The sequence below is a fragment of the Ambystoma mexicanum genome (assembly GCF_040938575.1).
Source record: "Ambystoma mexicanum isolate Mex_15411 chromosome 12 unlocalized genomic scaffold, UKY_AmexF1_1 Mex_chr12_unloc.1, whole genome shotgun sequence".
Taxonomy (NCBI): Eukaryota; Metazoa; Chordata; class Amphibia; order Caudata; family Ambystomatidae; genus Ambystoma; species Ambystoma mexicanum.
The window spans coordinates 13,582,711-13,601,457 of record NW_027182322.1 but is presented as its reverse complement, the minus strand read 5'-3'; the positions used below and the strand labels follow the sequence as shown (position 1 = coordinate 13,601,457).

Sequence of the window (18,747 nt, the reverse complement as noted above, 5' to 3'; positions counted from 1 at the left end):
AAAAGCGACTCTGGTGGGATTCGAACCCACAACCTTTGAATGACTGCCAATTCACTTAGAAGTCCAACGCGCTATCCATTGCGCCACAGAGCCATATGAAAACCGACTTTCGTACATTAAGGGATGATCGAAGTTTTGTCAATCCAGTGTTTACTTCACAACATATTATCAAGCCTTCTGGGATACATGAAAGAATGATTGTTTTCTGAAACATAAAATGTCTGTAGCAAGAATCGCAGTTCGGGGTGAAACCTTGAACTGCACCTTTGTTCGCTTGGGGAGAAATTCGGAGAATAGGTTATTACTGTATTTTCTTGCAAACTGAATACGTTTGGACAACAATTCCATACCTTAATAAAAAAGAACTGGATAAAAAGTGCAGACATACAATTGGTTAACAATACAAAAACACAAAGAGAATATACCATTAATAGCTTTGAAAGAAGATTTTACTTTATATGTCGCTAGAAACAAATGTCTGAGTGTAGGGTGTCGTGTTTTTGGTCTATCTCATTTACAGCTATTATAAAGACAATGTTTCTGAAGGAAGGATACATTAGAAAAGTGCCAGGTTTCTGGCAGTGATGTTGTATTGCTTATGAGCAATATGTTCCTGTTGCAATGGAAGTCAGACTGCTTTCGATTCAGTTGCATGCTGTATTAGATACATAGGTTCAACTTGGGTCAAATACTAAGATTAAAGCATCGGCCAAAAATAAACATTCCTCACATGCATAATGTTCCTTGTTTGAATAAGAAAGTAAAAAATGCAACTCTGGTGGGATCGAACCCACAACCTTTGAATGACTTTGCCAAGTCAATTGGAAGTCCAACGCGCTATCCACTGCGCCACAGAGCCAGATGAAAATCCACTTGAGTACAGTAAGGGATGATCGAAGTTTTGTCAATCCAGTGTTTACTTCACATCATATTATCAAGCCTTCTGCGATACAAGAAAGAATAATTGTTTTCTGAAACATAAAATGTCTGTAGAAGAATCACACTTCTGGGTGAAACCTTGAACTACACCTTTGTTCCTTTAGGGATAAATTCGGAGAATAGGGCATTACTGTATTTTCTTGCAAACTGAATACGTTTGGACAACAATTCCATACCTTAATAAAAAAGAACTGGATAAAAAGTGCAGACATACAATTGGTTAACAATACAAAAACACAAAGAGAATATACCATAAATAGCTTTGAAAGAAGATTTTACTTTATATGTCGCTAGAAACAAATGTCTGAGTGTAGGGTGTCGTGTTTTTGGTCTATCTCATTTACAGCTATTATAAAGACAATGTTTCTGAAGGAAGGATACATTAGAAAAGTGCCAAGTTTGTGGCAGTAATGTTGTATTGCTTATGAGCAATATGTTCCTGTTGCAAAGGAAGGCAGACTGCTTTCGATTCAGTTGCATGCTGTATTAGATACATAGGTTCAACTTGGGTCAAATACTAAGATTAAAGCATCGGCCAAAAATAAACATTCCTCACATGCATAATGTTCCTTGTTTGAATAAGAAAGTAAAAAATGCGACTCTGGTGGGATTCGAACCCACAACCTTTCAATGACTTTGCCAGTTCACTTAGAAGTCCAATGCGCTATCCATTGCGCCACAGAGCCAGATGAAAATCAATTTGCGTAAATTAAGGGATGATCGAAGTTTTGTCAATCCATTGTTTACTTCACATCATATTATCAAGCCTTCTGGGATACAAGAAAGAATAATTGTTTTCTGAAACATAAAATGTCTGTAGAAGAATCACACTTCTGGGTGAAACCTTGAACTACACCTTTGTTCCTTTAGGGATAAATTCGGAGAATAGGGTATTACTGTATTTTCTTGCAAACTGAATACGTTTGGACAACAATTCCATACCTTAATAGAAAAGAACTGGATAAAAAGTGCAGCCATACAATTGGTTAACAATACAAAAACACAAAGAGAATATACCATAAATAGCTTTGAAAGAAGATTTTACTTTATATGTCGCTAGAAACAAATGTCTGAGTGTAGGGTGTCGTGTTTTTGGTCTATCTCATTTACAGCTATTATAAAGACAATGTTTCTGAAGGAAGGATACATTAGGAAAGTGCAAAGTTTCTGGCAGTAATGTTGTATTGCTTATGAGCAATATGTTCCTGTTGCAATGGAAGGCAGACTGCTTTTGATTCAGTTGCATGCTGTATTAGATACATAGGTTCAACTTGGGTCAAATACTAAGATTAAAGCATCGGCCAAAAATAGACATTCCTCACATGCATAATGTTCCTTGTTTGAATAAGAAAGTCAAAAATGCGACTCTGGTGGGATTCAAACCCACAACCTTTGAATGACTTTGCACGTTCATTTAGAAGTCCAACGCGCTATCCATTGCGCCACAGAGCCAGATAAAAATCCACTTGCGTACAGTAAGGGATGATCGAAGTTTTGTCAATCCAATGTTTACTTCACATCATATTATCAAGCCTTCTGGGATACAAGAAAGAATAATTGTTTTCTGAAACATAAAATGTCTGTAGAAGAATCACACTTCTGGGTGAAACCTTGAACTACACCTTTGTTCGCTTGGGGAGAAATTCAGAGAATAGGGTAATACAGTATATTCTTGCCAAGTGAATTGGTTTGGACAACAATTCCATACCTTAATAAAAAAGAACTGGATAAAAAGTGCAGACATACAATTGGTTAACAATACAAAAACACAAAGAGAATATACCATAAATAGCTTTGAAAGAAGATTTTACTTTATATGTCGCTAGAAACAAATGTCTGAGTGTAGGGTGTCGTGTTTTTGGTCTATCTCATTTACAGCTATTATAAAGACAATGTTTCTGAAGGAAGGATACATTAGAAAAGTGCCAAGTTTGTGGCAGTAATGGTGTATTACTTATGAGCAATATGTTCCTGTTGCAATGGAAGGCAGACTGCTTTTGATTCAGTTGCATGCTGTATTAGATACATAGGTTCAACTTGGGTCAAATACTAAGATTAAAGCATCGGCCAAAAATAAACATTCCTCACATGCATAATGTTCCTTGTTTGAATAAGAAAGTAAAAAAGCGACTCTGGTGGGATTCGAACCCACAACCTTTGAATGACTGCCAATTCACTTAGAAGTCCAACGCGCTATCCATTGCGCCACAGAGCCATACGAAAACCGACTTTCGTACATTAAGGGATGATCGAAGTTTTGTCAATCCAGTGTTTACTTCACATCATATTATCAAGCCTTCTGGGATACATGAAAGAATGATTGTTTTCTGAAACATAAAATGTCTGTAGCAAGAATCGCAGTTCGGGGTGAAACCTTGAACTGCACCTTTGTTCGCTTGGGGAGAAATTCGGAGAATAGGTTATTACTGTATTTTCTTGCAAACTGAACACGTTTGGACAACAATTCCATACCTTAATAAAAAGAACTGGATAAAAAGTGCAGACATACAATTGGTTAACAATACAAAAACACAAAGAGAATATACCATTAATAGCTTTGAAAGAAGATTTTACTTTATATGTCGCTAGAAACAAATGTCTGAGTGTAGGGTGTCGTGTTTTTGGTCTATCTCATTTACAGCTATTATAAAGACAATGTTTCTGAAGGAAGGATACATTAGAAAAGTGCCAGGTTTCTGGCAGTGATGTTGTATTGCTTATGAGCAATATGTTCCTGTTGCAATGGAAGTCAGACTGCTTTCGATTCAGTTGCATGCTGTATTAGATACATAGGTTCAACTTGGGTCAAATACTAAGATTAAAGCATCGGCCAAAAATAAACATTCCTCACATGCATAATGTTCCTTGTTTGAATAAGAAAGTAAAAAATGCAACTCTGGTGGGATCGAACCCACAACCTTTGAATGACTTTGCCAAGTCAATTAGAAGTCCAACGCGCTATCCACTGCGCCACAGAGCCAGATGAAAATCCACTTGAGTACAGTAAGGGATGATCGAAGTTTTGTCAATCCAGTGTTTACTTCACATCATATTATCAAGCCTTCTGCGATACAAGAAAGAATAATTGTTTTCTGAAACATAAAATGTCTGTAGAAGAATCACACTTCTGGGTGAAACCTTGAACTACACCTTTGTTCCTTTAGGGATAAATTAGGAGAATAGGGTATTACTGTATTTTCTTGCAAACTGAATACGTTTGGACAACAATTCCATACCTTAATAGAAAAGAACTGGATAAAAAGTGCAGCCATACAATTGGTTAACAATACAAAAACACAAAGAGAATATACCATAAATAGCTTTGAAAGAAGATTTTACTTTATATGTCGCTAGAAACAAATGTCTGAGTGTAGGGTGTCGTGTTTTTGGTCTATCTCATTTACAGCTATTATAAAGACAATGTTTCTGAAGGAAGGATACATTAGGAAAGTGCAAAGTTTCTGGCAGTGATGTTGTATTGCTTATGAGCAATATGTTCCTGTTGCAATGGAAGGCAGACTGCTTTTGATTCAGTTGCATGCTGTATTAGATACAGAGGTTCAACTTGGGTAAAATACTAAGATTAAAGCATCGGCCAAAAATAGACATTCCTCACATGCATAATGTTCCTTGTTTGAATAAGAAAGTCAAAAATGCGACTCTGGTGGGATTCAAACCCACAACCTTTGAATGACTTTGCACGTTTACTTAGAAGTCCAACGCGCTATCCATTGCGCCACAGAGCCAGATAAAAATCCACTTGCGTACAGTAAGGGATGATCGAAGTTTTGTCAATCCAATGTTTACTTCACATCATATTATCAAGCCTTCTGGGATACAAGAAAGAATAATTGTTTTCTGAAACATAAAATGTCTGTAGAAGAATCACACTTCTGGGTGAAACCTTGAACTACACCTTTGTTCGCTTGGGGAGAAATTCAGAGAATAGGGTATTACAGTATTTTCTTGCCAAGTGAATTGGTTTGGACAACAATTCCATACCTTAATAAAAAAGAACTGGATAAAAAGTGCAGACATACAATTGGTTAACAATACAAAAACACAAAGAGAATATACCATAAATAGCTTTGAAAGAAGATTTTACTTTATATGTCGCTAGAAACAAATGTCTGAGTGTAGGGTGTCGTGTTTTTGGTCTATCTCATTTACAGCTATTATAAAGACAATGTTTCTGAAGGAAGGATACATTAGGAAAGTGCAAAGTTTCTGGCAGTGATGTTGTATTGCTTATGAGCAATATGTTCCTGTTGCAATGGAAGGCAGACTGCTTTTGATTCAGTTGCATGCTGTATTAGATACATAGGTTCAACTTGGGTCAAATACTAAGATTAAAGCATCGGCCAAAAATAGACATTCCTCACATGCATAATGTTCCTTGTTTGAATAAGAAAGTCAAAAATGCGACTCTGGTGGGATTCAAACCCACAACCTTTGAATGACTTTGCACGTTTACTTAGAAGTCCAACGCGCTATCCATTGCGCCACAGAGCCAGATAAAAATCCACTTGCGTACAGTAAGGGATGATCGAAGTTTTGTCAATCCAATGTTTACTTCACATCATATTATCAAGCCTTCTGGGATACAAGAAAGAATAATTGTTTTCTGAAACATAAAATGTCTGTAGAAGAATCACACTTCTGGGTGAAACCTTGAACTACACCTTTGTTCGCTTGGGGAGAAATTCAGAGAATAGGGTATTACAGTATTTTCTTGCCAAGTGAATTGGTTTGGACAACAATTCCATACCTTAATAAAAAAGAACTGGATAAAAAGTGCAGACATACAATTGGTTAACAATACAAAAACACAAAGAGAATATACCATAAATAGCTTTGAAAGAAGATTTTACTTTATATGTCGCTAGAAACAAATGTCTGAGTGTAGGGTGTCGTGTTTTTGGTCTATCTCATTTACAGCTATTATAAAGACAATGTTTCTGAAGGAAGGATACATTAGAAAAGTGCCAAGTTTGTGGCAGTAATGTTGTATTACTTATGAGCAATATGTTCCTGTTGCAATGGAAGGCAGACTGCTTTTGATTCAGTTGCATGCTGTATTAGATACATAGGTTCAACTTGGGTCAAATACTAAGATTAAAGCATCGGCCAAAAATAAACATTCCTCACATGCATAATGTTCCTTGTTTGAATAAGAAAGTAAAAAATGCGACTCTGGTGGGATTCGAACCCACAACCTTTGAATGACTTTGTCAATTCACTTAGAAGTCCAACATCCATTGCGCCACAAAGCCAGATGAAAATCCACTTGCGTACAGTAAGGGATGATCGAAGTTTTGTCAATCCAGTGTTTACTTCACATCACATTATCAAGCCTTCTGGGATACATGAAAGAATGATTGTTTTCTGAAACATAAAATGTCTGTAGCTAGAATCACACTTCTGTGTGAAACCTTGAACTGCACCTTTGTTCGCTTGGGGAGAAATTCAGAGAATAGGGTATTACAGTATTTTCTTGCCAAGTGAATATGTTTGGACAACAATTCCATACCTTAATAAAAAAGAACTGGATAAAAAGTGCAGACATACAATTGGTTAACAATACAAAAACACAAAGAGAATATACCATAAATAGCTTTGAAAGAAGATTTTACTTTATATGTCGCTAGAAACAAATGTCTGAGTGTAGGGTGTCGTGTTTTTGGTCTATCTCATTTACAGCTATTATAAAGACAATGTTTCTGAAGGAAGGATACATTAGAAAAGTGCCAAGTTTGTGGCAGTAATGTTGTATTGCTTATGAGCAATAAGTTCCTGTTGCAAAGGAAGGCAGACTGCTTTCGATTCAGTTGCATGCTGTATTAGATACATAGGTTCAACTTGGGTCAAATACTAAGATTAAAGCATCGGCCAAAAATAAACATTCCTCACATGCATAATGTTCCTTGTTTGAATAAGAAAGTAAAAAAGCGACTCTGGTGGGATTCGAACCCACAACCTTTGAATGACTGCCAATTCACTTAGAAGTCCAACGCGCTATCCATTGCGCCACAGAGCCATATGAAAACCGACTTTCGTACATTAAGGGATGATCGAAGTTTTGTCAATCCAGTGTTTACTTCACATCATATTATCAAGCCTTCTGGGATACATGAAAGAATGATTGTTTTCTGAAACATAAAATGTCTGTAGCAAGAATCGCAGTTCGGGGTGAAACCTTGAACTGCACCTTTGTTCGCTTGGGGAGAAATTCGGAGAATAGGTTATTACTGTATTTTCTTGCAAACTGAATACGTTTGGACAACAATTCCATACCTTAATAAAAAAGAACTGGATAAAAAGTGCAGACATACAATTGGTTAACAATACAAAAACACAAAGAGAATATACCATTAATAGCTTTGAAAGAAGATTTTACTTTATATGTCGCTAGAAACAAATGTCTGAGTGTAGGGTGTCGTGTTTTTGGTCTATCTCATTTACAGCTATTATAAAGACAATGTTTCTGAAGGAAGGATACATTAGAAAAGTGCCAAGTTTCTGGCAGTGATGTTGTATTGCTTATGAGCAATATGTTCCTGTTGCAATGGAAGTCATACTGCTTTCGATTCAGTTGCATGCTGTATTAGATACATAGGTTCATCTTGGGTCAAATACTAAGATTAAAGCATCGGCCAAAAATAAACATTCCTCACATGCATAATGTTCCTTGTTTGAATAAGAAAGTAAAAAATGCAACTCTGGTGGGATCGAACCCACAACCTTTGAATGACTTTGCCAAGTCACTTAGAAGTCAAACGCGCTATCCACTGCGCCACAGAGCCAGATGAAAATCCACTTGAGTACAGTAAGGGATGATCGAAGTTTTGTCAATCCAGTGTTTACTTCACATCATATTATCAAGCCTTCTGCGATACAAGAAAGAATAATTGTTTTCTGAAACATAAAATGTCTGTAGAAGAATCACACTTCTGGGTGAAACCTTGAACTACACCTTTGTTCCTTTAGGGATAAATTCGGAGAATAGGGCATTACTGTATTTTCTTGCAAACTGAATACGTTTGGACAACAATTCCATACCTTAATAAAAAAGAACTGGATCAAAAGTGCAGCCATACAATTGGTTAACAATACAAAAACACAAAGAGAATATACCATAAATAGCTTTGAAAGAAGATTTTACTTTATATGTCGCTAGAAACAAATGTCTGAGTGTAGGGTGTCGTGTTTTTGGTCTATCTCATTTACAGCTATTATAAAGACAATGTTTCTGAAGGAAGGATACATTAGAAAAGTGCCAAGTTTCTGGCAGTGATGTTGTATTGCTTATGAGCAATATGTTCCTGTTGCAATGGAAGGCAGACTGCTTTTGATTCAGTTGCATGCTGTATTCGATACATAGATTCAACTTGGGTCAAATACTAAGATTAAAGCATCGGCCAAAAATAAACATTCCTCACATGCATAATGTTCCTTGTTTGAATAAGAAAGTAAAAAATGCGACTCTGGTGGGATTCGAACCCACAACCTTTGAATGACTTTGCCAATTCACTTAGAAGTCCAACGCGCTATACATTGCGCCACAGAGCCAGATGAAAATCAACTTGCGTAAATTAAGGAATGATCGAAGTTTTGTCAATCCAGTGTTTACTTCACATCATATTATCAAGCCTTCTGGGATACAAGAAAGAATAATTGTTTTCTGAAACATAAAATGTCTGTAGAAGAATCACACTTCTGGGTGAAACCTTGAACTACACCTTTGTTCCTTTAGGGATAAATTCGGAGAATAGGGTATTACTGTATTTTCTTGCAAACTGAATACGTTTGGACAACAATTCCATACCTTAATAGAAAAGAACTGGATAAAAAGTGCAGCCATACAATTGGTTAACAATACAAAAACACAAAGAGAATATACCATAAATAGCTTTGAAAGAAGATTTTACTTTATATGTCGCTAGAAACAAATGTCTGAGTGTAGGGTGTCGTGTTTTTGGTCTATCTCATTTACAGCTATTATAAAGACAATGTTTCTGAAGGAAGGATACATTAGGAAAGTGCAAAGTTTCTGGCAGTGATGTTGTATTGCTTATGAGCAATATGTTCCTGTTGCAATGGAAGGCAGACTGCTTTTGATTCAGTTGCATGCTGTATTAGATACATAGGTTCAACTTGGGTCAAATACTAAGATTAAAGCATCGGCCAAAAATAAACATTCCTCACATGCATAATGTTCCTTGTTTGAATAAGAAAGTAAAAAATGCGACTCTGGTGGGATTCGAACCCACAACCTTTGAATGACTTTGTCAATTCACTTAGAAGTCCAACATCCATTGCGCCACAAAGCCAGATGAAAATCCACTTGCGTACAGTAAGGGATGATCGAAGTTTTGTCAATCCAGTGTTTACTTCACATCACATTATCAAGCCTTCTGGGATACATGAAAGAATGATTGTTTTCTGAAACATAAAATGTCTGTAGCTAGAATCACACTTCTGTGTGAAACCTTGAACTGCACCTTTGTTCGCTTGGGGAGAAATTCAGAGAATAGGGTATTACAGTATTTTCTTGCCAAGTGAATATGTTTGGACAACAATTCCATACCTTAATAAAAAAGAACTGGATAAAAAGTGCAGACATACAATTGGTTAACAATACAAAAACACAAAGAGAATATACCATAAATAGCTTTGAAAGAAGATTTTACTTTATATGTCGCTAGAAACAAATGTCTGAGTGTAGGGTGTCGTGTTTTTGGTCTATCTCATTTACAGCTATTATAAAGACAATGTTTCTGAAGGAAGGATACATTAGAAAAGTGCCAAGTTTCTGGCAGTGATGTTGTATTGCTTATGAGCAATATGTTCCTGTTGCAATGGAAGGCAGACTGCTTTTGATTCAGTTGAATGCTTTATTCGATACATAGATTCAACTTGGGTCAAATACTAAGATTAAAGCATCGGCCAAAAATAAACATTCCTCACATGCATAATGTTCCTTGTTTGAATAAGAAAGTAAAAAATGCGACTCTGGTGGGATTCGAACCCACAACCTTTGAATGACTTTGCCAATTCACTTAGAAGTCCAACGCGCTATACATTGCGCCACAGAGCCAGATGAAAATCAACTTGCGTAAATTAAGGAATGATCAAAGTTTTGTCAATCCAGTGTTTACTTCACATCATATTATCAAGCCTTCTGGGATACAAGAAAGAATAATTGTTTTCTGAAACATAAAATGTCTGTAGAAGAATCACACTTCTGGGTGAAACCTTGAACTACACCTTTGTTCCTTTAGGGATAAATTCGGAGAATAGGGTATTACTGTATTTTCTTGCAAACTGAATACGTTTGGACAACAATTCCATACCTTAATAGAAAAGAACTGGATAAAAAGTGCAGCCATACAATTGGTTAACAATACAAAAACACAAAGAGAATATACCATAAATAGCTTTGAAAGAAGATTTTACTTTATATGTCGCTAGAAACAAATGTCTGAGTGTAGGGTGTCGTGTTTTTGGTCTATCTCATTTACACTATTATAAAGACAATGTTTCTGAAGGAAGGATACATTAGGAAAGTGCAATGTTTCTGGGAGTGATGTTGTATTGCTTATGAGCAATATGTTCCTGTTGCAATGGAAGGCAGACTGCTTTTGATTCAGTTGCATGCTGTATCAGATACATAGGTCCAACTTGGGTCAAATACTAAGATTAAAGCATCGGCCAAAAATAAACATTCCTCACATGCATAATATTCCTTGTTTGAATAAGAAAGTAAAAAATGCGACTCTGGTGGGATTCGAACCCACAACCTTTGAATGACTTTGCCAATTCACTTAGAAGTCCAACGCGCTATCCATTGCGCCACAGAGCCAGATGAAAACCAACTTGCGTAAATTAAGGGATGATCGAAGTTTTGTCAATCCAGTGTTTACTTCACATCATATTATCAAGCCTTCTGGGATACAAGAAATAATAATTGTTTTCTGAAACATAAAATGTCTGTAGAAGAATCACACTTCTGGGTGAAACCTTGAACTACAACTTTGTTCCTTTAGGGATAAATTCGGAGAATAGGGTATTACTGTATTTTCTTGCAAACTGAATACGTTTGGACAACAATTCCATACCTTAATAGAAAAGAACTGGATAAAAAGTGCAGCCATACAATTGGTTAACAATACAAAAACACAAAGAGAATATACCATAAATAGCTTTGAAAGAAGATTTTACTTTATATGTCGCTAGAAACAAATGTCTGAGTGTAGGGTGTCGTGTTTTTGGTCTATCTCATTTACAGCTATTATAAAGACAATGTTTCTGAAGGAAGGATACATTAGGAAAGTGCAAAGTTTCTGGCAGTGATGTTGTATTGCTTATGAGCAATATGTTCCTGTTGCAATGGAAGGCAGACTGCTTTTGATTCAGTTGCATGCTGTATTAGATACATAGGTTCAACTTGGGTCAAATACTAAGATTAAAGCATCGGCCAAAAATAAACATTCCTCACATGCATAATGTTCCTTGTTTGAATAAGAAAGTAAAAAATGCGACTCTGGTGGGATTCGAACCCACAACCTTTGAATGACTTTGTCAATTCACTTAGAAGTCCAACATCCATTGCGCCACAAAGCCAGATGAAAATCCACTTGCGTACAGTAAGGGATGATCGAAGTTTTGTCAATCCAGTGTTTACTTCACATCACATTATCAAGCCTTCTGGGATACATGAGAGAATGATTGTTTTCTGAAACATAAAATGTCTGTAGCAAGAATCACACTTCTGTGTGAAACCTTGAACTGCACCTTTGTTCGCTTGGGGAGAAATTCAGAGAATAGGGTATTACAGTATTTTCTTGCCAAGTGAATATGTTTGGACAACAATTCCATACCTTAATAAAAAAGAACTGGATAAAAAGTGCAGACATACAATTGGTTAACAATACAAAAACACAAAGAGAATATACCATAAATAGCTTTGAAAGAAGATTTTACTTTATATGTCGCTAGAAACAAATGTCTGAGTGTAGGGTGTCGTGTTTTTGGTCTATCTCATTTACAGCTATTATAAAGACAATGTTTCTGAAGGAAGGATACATTAGAAAAGTGCCAAGTTTGTGGCAGTAATGTTGTATTGCTTATGAGCAATATGTTCCTGTTGCAAAGGAAGGCAGACTGCTTTCGATTCAGTTGCATGCTGTATTAGATACATAGGTTCAACTTCGGTCAAATACTAAGATTAAAGCATCGGCCAAAAATAAACATTCCTCACATGCATAATGTTCCTTGTTTGAATAAGAAAGTAAAAAATGTGACTCTGGTGGGATTCGAACCCACAACCTTTGAATGACTTTGCCAATTCACTTAGAAGTCCAAAGCACTATCCATTGCGCCACAGAGCCAGATGAAAATCAATTTGCGTAAATTAAGGGATGATCGAAGTTTTGTCAATCCATTGTTTACTTCACATCATATTATCAAGACTTCTGGGATACAAGAAAGAATAATTGTTTTCTGAAACATAAAATGTCTGTAGAAGAATCACACTTCTGGGTGAAACCTTGAACTACACCTTTGTTCCTTTAGGGATAAATTCGGAGAATAGGGTATTACTGTATTTTCTTGCAAACTGAATACGTTTGGACAACAATTCCATACCTTAATAGAAAAGAACTGGATAAAAAGTGCAGCCATACAATTGGTTAACAATACAAAAACACAAAGAGAATATACCATAAATAGCTTTGAAAGAAGATTTTACTTTATATGTCGCTAGAAACAAATGTCTGAGTGTAGGGTGTCGTGTTTTTGGTCTATCTCATTTACAGCTATTATAAAGACAATGTTTCTGAAGGAAGGATACATTAGGAAAGTGCAAAGTTTCTGGCAGTGATGTTGTATTGCTTATGAGCAATATGTTCCTGTTGCAATGGAAGGCAGACTGCTTTTGATTCAGTTGCATGCTGTATTAGATACATAGGTTCAACTTGGGTCAAATACTAAGATTAAAGCATCGGCCAAAAATAGACATTCCTCACATGCATAATGTTCCTTGTTTGAATAAGAAAGTCAAAAATGCGACTCTGGTGGGATTCAAACCCACAACCTTTGAATGACTTTGCACGTTTACTTAGAAGTCCAACGCGCTATCCATTGCGCCACAGAGCCAGATAAAAATCCACTTGCGTACAGTAAGGGATGATCGAAGTTTTGTCAATCCAATGTTTACTTCACATCATATTATCAAGCCTTCTGGGATACAAGAAAGAATAATTGTTTTCTGAAACATAAAATGTCTGTAGAAGAATCACACTTCTGGGTGAAACCTTGAACTACACCTTTGTTCGCTTGGGGAGAAATTCAGAGAATAGGGTATTACAGTATTTTCTTGCCAAGTGAATTGGTTTGGACAACAATTCCATACCTTAATAAAAAAGAACTGGATAAAAAGTGCAGACATACAATTGGTTAACAATACAAAAACACAAAGAGAATATACCATAAATAGCTTTGAAAGAAGATTTTACTTTATATGTCGCTAGAAACAAATGTCTGAGTGTAGGGTGTCGTGTTTTTGGTCTATCTCATTTACAGCTATTATAAAGACAATGTTTCTGAAGGAAGGATACATTAGAAAAGTGCCAAGTTTGTGGCAGTAATGTTGTATTACTTATGAGCAATATGTTCCTGTTGCAATGGAAGGCAGACTGCTTTTGATTCAGTTGCATGCTGTATTAGATACATAGGTTCAACTTGGGTCAAATACTAAGATTAAAGCATCGGCCAAAAATAAACATTCCTCACATGCATAATGTTCCTTGTTTGAATAAGAAAGTAAAAAAAGCGACTCTGGTGGGATTCGAACCCACAACCTTTGAATGACTGCCAATTCACTTAGAAGTCCAACGGGCTATCCATTGCGCCACAGAGCCATATGAAAACCGACTTTCGTACATTAAGGGATGATCGAAGTTTTGTCAATCCAGTGTTTACTTCACATCATATTATCAAGCCTTCTGGGATACATGAAAGAATGATTGTTTTCTGAAACATAAAATGTCTGTAGCAAGAATCGCAGTTCGGGGTGAAACCTTGAACTGCACCTTTGTTCGCTTGGGGAGAAATTCGGAGAATAGGTTATTACTGTATTTTCTTGCAAACTGAATACGTTTGGACAACAATTCCATACCTTAATAAAAAAGAACTGGATAAAAAGTGCAGACATACAATTGGTTAACAATACAAAAACACAAAGAGAATATACCATTAATAGCTTTGAAAGAAGATTTTACTTTATATGTCGCTAGAAACAAATGTCTGAGTGTAGGGTGTCGTGTTTTTGGTCTATCTCATTTACAGCTATTATAAAGACAATGTTTCTGAAGGAAGGATACATTAGAAAAGTGCCAAGTTTCTGGCAGTGATGTTGTATTGCTTATGAGCAATATGTTCCTGTTGCAATGGAAGTCAGACTGCTTTCGATTCAGTTGCATGCTGTATTAGATACATAGGTTCAACTTGGGTCAAATACTAAGATTAAAGCATCGGCCAAAAAAAAACATTCCTCACATGCATAATGTTCCTTGTTTGAATAAGAAAGTAAAAATGCAACTCTGGTGGGATCGAACCCACAACCTTTGAATGACTTTGCCAATTCACTTAGAAGTCCAACGCGCTATCCACTGCGCCACAGAGCCAGATGAAAATCCACTTGAGTACAGTAAGGGATGATCGAAGTTTTGTCAATCCAGTGTTTACTTCACATCATATTATCAAGCCTTCTGCGATACAAGAAAGAATAATTGTTTTCTGAAACATAAAATGTCTGTAGAAGAATCACACTTCTGGGTGAAACCTTGAACTACACCTTTGTTCCTTTAGGGATAAATTCGGAGAATAGGGCATTACTGTATTTTCTTGCAAACTGAATACGTTTGGACAACAATTCCATACCTTAATAAAAAAGAACTGGATAAAAAGTGCAGCCATACAATTGGTTAACAATACAAAAACACAAAGAGAATATACCATAAATAGCTTTGAAAGAAGATTTTACTTTATATGTCGCTAGAAACAAATGTCTGAGTGTAGGGTGTCGTGTTTTTGGTCTATCTCATTTACAGCTATTATAAAGACAATGTTTCTGAAGGAAGGATACATTAGAAAAGTGCCAAGTTTCTGGCAGTGATGTTGTATTGCTTATGAGCAATATGTTCCTGTTGCAATGGAAGGCAGACTGCTTTTGATTCAGTTGCATGCTGTATTAGATACATAGGTTCAACTTGGGTCAAATACTAAGATTAAAGCATCGGCCAAAAATAAACATTCCTCACATGCATAATGTTCCTTGTTTGAATAAGAAAGTAAAAAAAGCGACTCTGGTGGGATTCGAACCCACAACCTTTGAATGACTGCCAATTCACTTAGAAGTCCAACGCGCTATGCATTGCGCCACAGAGCCATATGAAAACCGACTTTCGTACATTAAGGGATGATCGAAGTTTTGTCAATCCAGTGTTTACTTCACATCATATTATCAAGCCTTCTGGGATACATGAAAGAATGATTGTTTTCTGAAACATAAAATGTCTGTAGCAAGAATCGCAGTTCGGGGTGAAACCTTGAACTGCACCTTTGTTCGCTTGGGGAGAAATTCGGAGAATAGGTTATTACTGTATTTTCTTGCAAACTGAATACGTTTGGACAACAATTCCATACCTTAATAAAAAAGAACTGGATAAAAAGTGCAGACATACAATTGGTTAACAATACAAAAACACAAAGAGAATATACCATTAATAGCTTTGAAAGAAGATTTTACTTTATATGTCGCTAGAAACAAATGTCTGAGTGTAGGGTGTCGTGTTTTTGGTCTATCTCATTTACAGCTATTATAAAGACAATGTTTCTGAAGGAAGGATACATTAGAAAAGTGCCAAGTTTCTGGCAGTGATGTTGTATTGCTTATGAGCAATATGTTCCTGTTGCAATGGAAGTCAGACTGCTTTCGATTCAGTTGCATGCTGTATTAGATACATAGGTTCAACTTGGGTCAAATACTAAGATTAAAGCATCGGCCAAAAAAAAACATTCCTCACATGCATAATGTTCCTTGTTTGAATAAGAAAGTAAAAATGCAACTCTGGTGGGATCGAACCCACAACCTTTGAATGACTTTGCCAATTCACTTAGAAGTCCAACGCGCTATCCACTGCGCCACAGAGCCAGATGAAAATCCACTTGAGTACAGTAAGGGATGATCGAAGTTTTGTCAATCCAGTGTTTACTTCACATCATATTATCAAGCCTTCTGCGATACAAGAAAGAATAATTGTTTTCTGAAACATAAAATGTCTGTAGAAGAATCACACTTCTGGGTGAAACCTTGAACTACACCTTTGTTCCTTTAGGGATAAATTCGGAGAATAGGGCATTACTGTATTTTCTTGCAAACTGAATACGTTTGGACAACAATTCCATACCTTAATAAAAAAGAACTGGATAAAAAGTGCAGCCATACAATTGGTTAACAATACAAAAACACAAAGAGAATATACCATAAATAGCTTTGAAAGAAGATTTTACTTTATATGTCGCTAGAAACAAATGTCTGAGTGTAGGGTGTCGTGTTTTTGGTCTATCTCATTTACAGCTATTATAAAGACAATGTTTCTGAAGGAAGGATACATTAGAAAAGTGCCAAGTTTGTGGCAGTAATGTTGTATTGCTTATGAGCAATATGTTCCTGTTGCAAAGGAAGGCAGACTGCTTTCGATTCAGTTGCATGCTGTATTAGATACATAGGTTCAACTTCGGTCAAATACTAAGATTAAAGCATCGGCCAAAAATAAACATTCCTCACATGCATAATGTTCCTTGTTTGAATAAGAAAGTAAAAAATGTGACTCTGGTGGGATTCGAACCCACAACCTTTGAATGACTTTGCCAATTCACTTAGAAGTCCAAAGCACTATCCATTGCGCCACAGAGCCAGATGAAAATCAATTTGCGTAAATTAAGGGATGATCGAAGTTTTGTCAATCCATTGTTTACTTCACATCATATTATCAAGACTTCTGGGATACAAGAAAGAATAATTGTTTTCTGAAACATAAAATGTCTGTAGAAGAATCACACTTCTGGGTGAAACCTTGAACTACACCTTTGTTCCTTTAGGGATAAATTCGGAGAATAGGGTATTACTGTATTTTCTTGCAAACTGAATACGTTTGGACAACAATTCCATACCTTAATAGAAAAGAACTGGATAAAAAGTGCAGCCATACAATTGGTTAACAATACAAAAACACAAAGAGAATATACCATAAATAGCTTTGAAAGAAGATTTTACTTTATATGTCGCTAGAAACAAATGTCTGAGTGTAGGGTGTCGTGTTTTTGGTCTATCTCATTTACAGCTATTATAAAGACAATGTTTCTGAAGGAAGGATACATTAGGAAAGTGCAAAGTTTCTGGCAGTGATGTTGTATTGCTTATGAGCAATATGTTCCTGTTGCAATGGAAGGCAGACTGCTTTTGATTCAGTTGCATGCTGTATTAGATACATAGGTTCAACTTGGGTCAAATACTAAGATTAAAGCATCGGCCAAAAATAGACATTCCTCACATGCATAATGTTCCTTGTTTGAATAAGAAAGTCAAAAATGCGACTCTGGTGGGATTCAAACCCACAACCTTTGAATGACTTTGCACGTTTACTTAGAAGTCCAACGTGCTATCCATTGCGCCACAGAGCCAGATAAAAATCCACTTGCGTACAGTAAGGGATGATCGAAGTTTTGTCAATCCAATGTTTACTTCACATCATATTATCAAGCCTTCTGGGATACAAGAAAGAATAATTGTTTTCTGAAACATAAAATGTCTGTAGAAGAATCACACTTCTGGGTGAAACCTTGAACTACACCTTTGTTCGCTTGGGGAGAAATTCAGAGAATAGGGTATTACAGTATTTTCTTGCCAAGTGAATTGGTTTGGACAACAATTCCATACCTTAATAAAAAAGAACTGGATAAAAAGTGCAGACATACAATTGGTTAACAATACAAAAACACAAAGAGAATATACCATAAATAGCTTTGAAAGAAGATTTTACTTTATATGTCGCTAGAAACAAATGTCTGAGTGTAGGGTGTCGTGTTTTTGGTCTATCTCATTTACAGCTATTATAAAGACAATGTTTCTGAAGGAAGGATACATTAGAAAAGTGCCAAGTTTGTGGCAGTAATGTTGTATTACTTATGAGCAATATGTTCCTGTTGCAATGGAAGGCAGACTGCTTTTGATTCAGTTGCATGCTGTATTAGATACATAGGTTCAACTTGGGTCAAATACTAAGATTAAAGCATCGGCCAAAAATAAACATTCCTCACATGCATAATGTTCCTTGTTTGAATAAGAAAGTAAAAAATGCAACTCTGGTGGGATCGAACCCACAACCTTTGAATGACTTTGCCAATTCACTTAGAAGTCCAACGCGCTATCCACTGCGCCACAGAGCCAGATGAAAATCCACTTGAGTACAGTAAGGGATGATCGAAGTTTTGTCAATCCAGTGTTTACTTCACATCATATTATCAAGCCTTCTGCGATACAAGAAAGAATAATTGTTTTCTGAAACATAAAATGTCTGTAGAAGAATCACACTTCTGGGTGAAACCTTGAACTACACCTTTGTTCCTTTAGGGATAAATTCGGAGAATAGGGCATTACTGTATTTTCTTGCAAACTGAATACGTTTGGACAACAATTCCATACCTTAATAAAAAAGAACTGGATAAAAAGTGCAGCCATACAAT

General features: G+C 36.2%; 11 non-coding genes across 11 annotated transcripts; all 11 read right to left on the bottom strand.

The window, feature by feature from the left end:
- Positions 1-5: 5 nt before the first annotated feature.
- On the bottom strand, positions 6-93 carry TRNAR-UCU (transfer RNA arginine (anticodon UCU)). Its single transcript is given in 2 exon segments — positions 6-41; positions 57-93. It is a non-coding gene; the product is annotated as a tRNA-Arg (tRNA).
- A 1,442-nt stretch (positions 94-1,535) lies between these two features.
- Positions 1,536-1,625, bottom strand: TRNAR-UCU (transfer RNA arginine (anticodon UCU)). The gene is given in 2 exon segments: positions 1,536-1,571; positions 1,589-1,625. It is a non-coding gene; the product is annotated as a tRNA-Arg (tRNA).
- A 676-nt stretch (positions 1,626-2,301) lies between these two features.
- Positions 2,302-2,391, bottom strand: TRNAR-UCU (transfer RNA arginine (anticodon UCU)). The gene is given in 2 exon segments: positions 2,302-2,337; positions 2,355-2,391. It is a non-coding gene; the product is annotated as a tRNA-Arg (tRNA).
- Positions 2,392-3,066: 675 nt separating this feature from the next.
- TRNAR-UCU (transfer RNA arginine (anticodon UCU)) lies at positions 3,067-3,154 on the bottom strand. Its single transcript is given in 2 exon segments — positions 3,067-3,102; positions 3,118-3,154. It is a non-coding gene; the product is annotated as a tRNA-Arg (tRNA).
- Positions 3,155-4,595: 1,441 nt separating this feature from the next.
- Positions 4,596-4,685, bottom strand: TRNAR-UCU (transfer RNA arginine (anticodon UCU)). Its single transcript is given in 2 exon segments — positions 4,596-4,631; positions 4,649-4,685. It is a non-coding gene; the product is annotated as a tRNA-Arg (tRNA).
- A 676-nt stretch (positions 4,686-5,361) lies between these two features.
- On the bottom strand, positions 5,362-5,451 carry TRNAR-UCU (transfer RNA arginine (anticodon UCU)). The gene is given in 2 exon segments: positions 5,362-5,397; positions 5,415-5,451. It is a non-coding gene; the product is annotated as a tRNA-Arg (tRNA).
- A 1,437-nt stretch (positions 5,452-6,888) lies between these two features.
- Positions 6,889-6,976, bottom strand: TRNAR-UCU (transfer RNA arginine (anticodon UCU)). The gene is given in 2 exon segments: positions 6,889-6,924; positions 6,940-6,976. It is a non-coding gene; the product is annotated as a tRNA-Arg (tRNA).
- Positions 6,977-10,711: 3,735 nt separating this feature from the next.
- TRNAR-UCU (transfer RNA arginine (anticodon UCU)) lies at positions 10,712-10,801 on the bottom strand. The gene is given in 2 exon segments: positions 10,712-10,747; positions 10,765-10,801. It is a non-coding gene; the product is annotated as a tRNA-Arg (tRNA).
- A 1,438-nt stretch (positions 10,802-12,239) lies between these two features.
- Positions 12,240-12,329, bottom strand: TRNAR-UCU (transfer RNA arginine (anticodon UCU)). The gene is given in 2 exon segments: positions 12,240-12,275; positions 12,293-12,329. It is a non-coding gene; the product is annotated as a tRNA-Arg (tRNA).
- A 676-nt stretch (positions 12,330-13,005) lies between these two features.
- On the bottom strand, positions 13,006-13,095 carry TRNAR-UCU (transfer RNA arginine (anticodon UCU)). Its single transcript is given in 2 exon segments — positions 13,006-13,041; positions 13,059-13,095. It is a non-coding gene; the product is annotated as a tRNA-Arg (tRNA).
- A 3,734-nt stretch (positions 13,096-16,829) lies between these two features.
- Positions 16,830-16,919, bottom strand: TRNAR-UCU (transfer RNA arginine (anticodon UCU)). Its single transcript is given in 2 exon segments — positions 16,830-16,865; positions 16,883-16,919. It is a non-coding gene; the product is annotated as a tRNA-Arg (tRNA).
- Between the last annotated feature and the right edge of the window lie 1,828 nt (positions 16,920-18,747).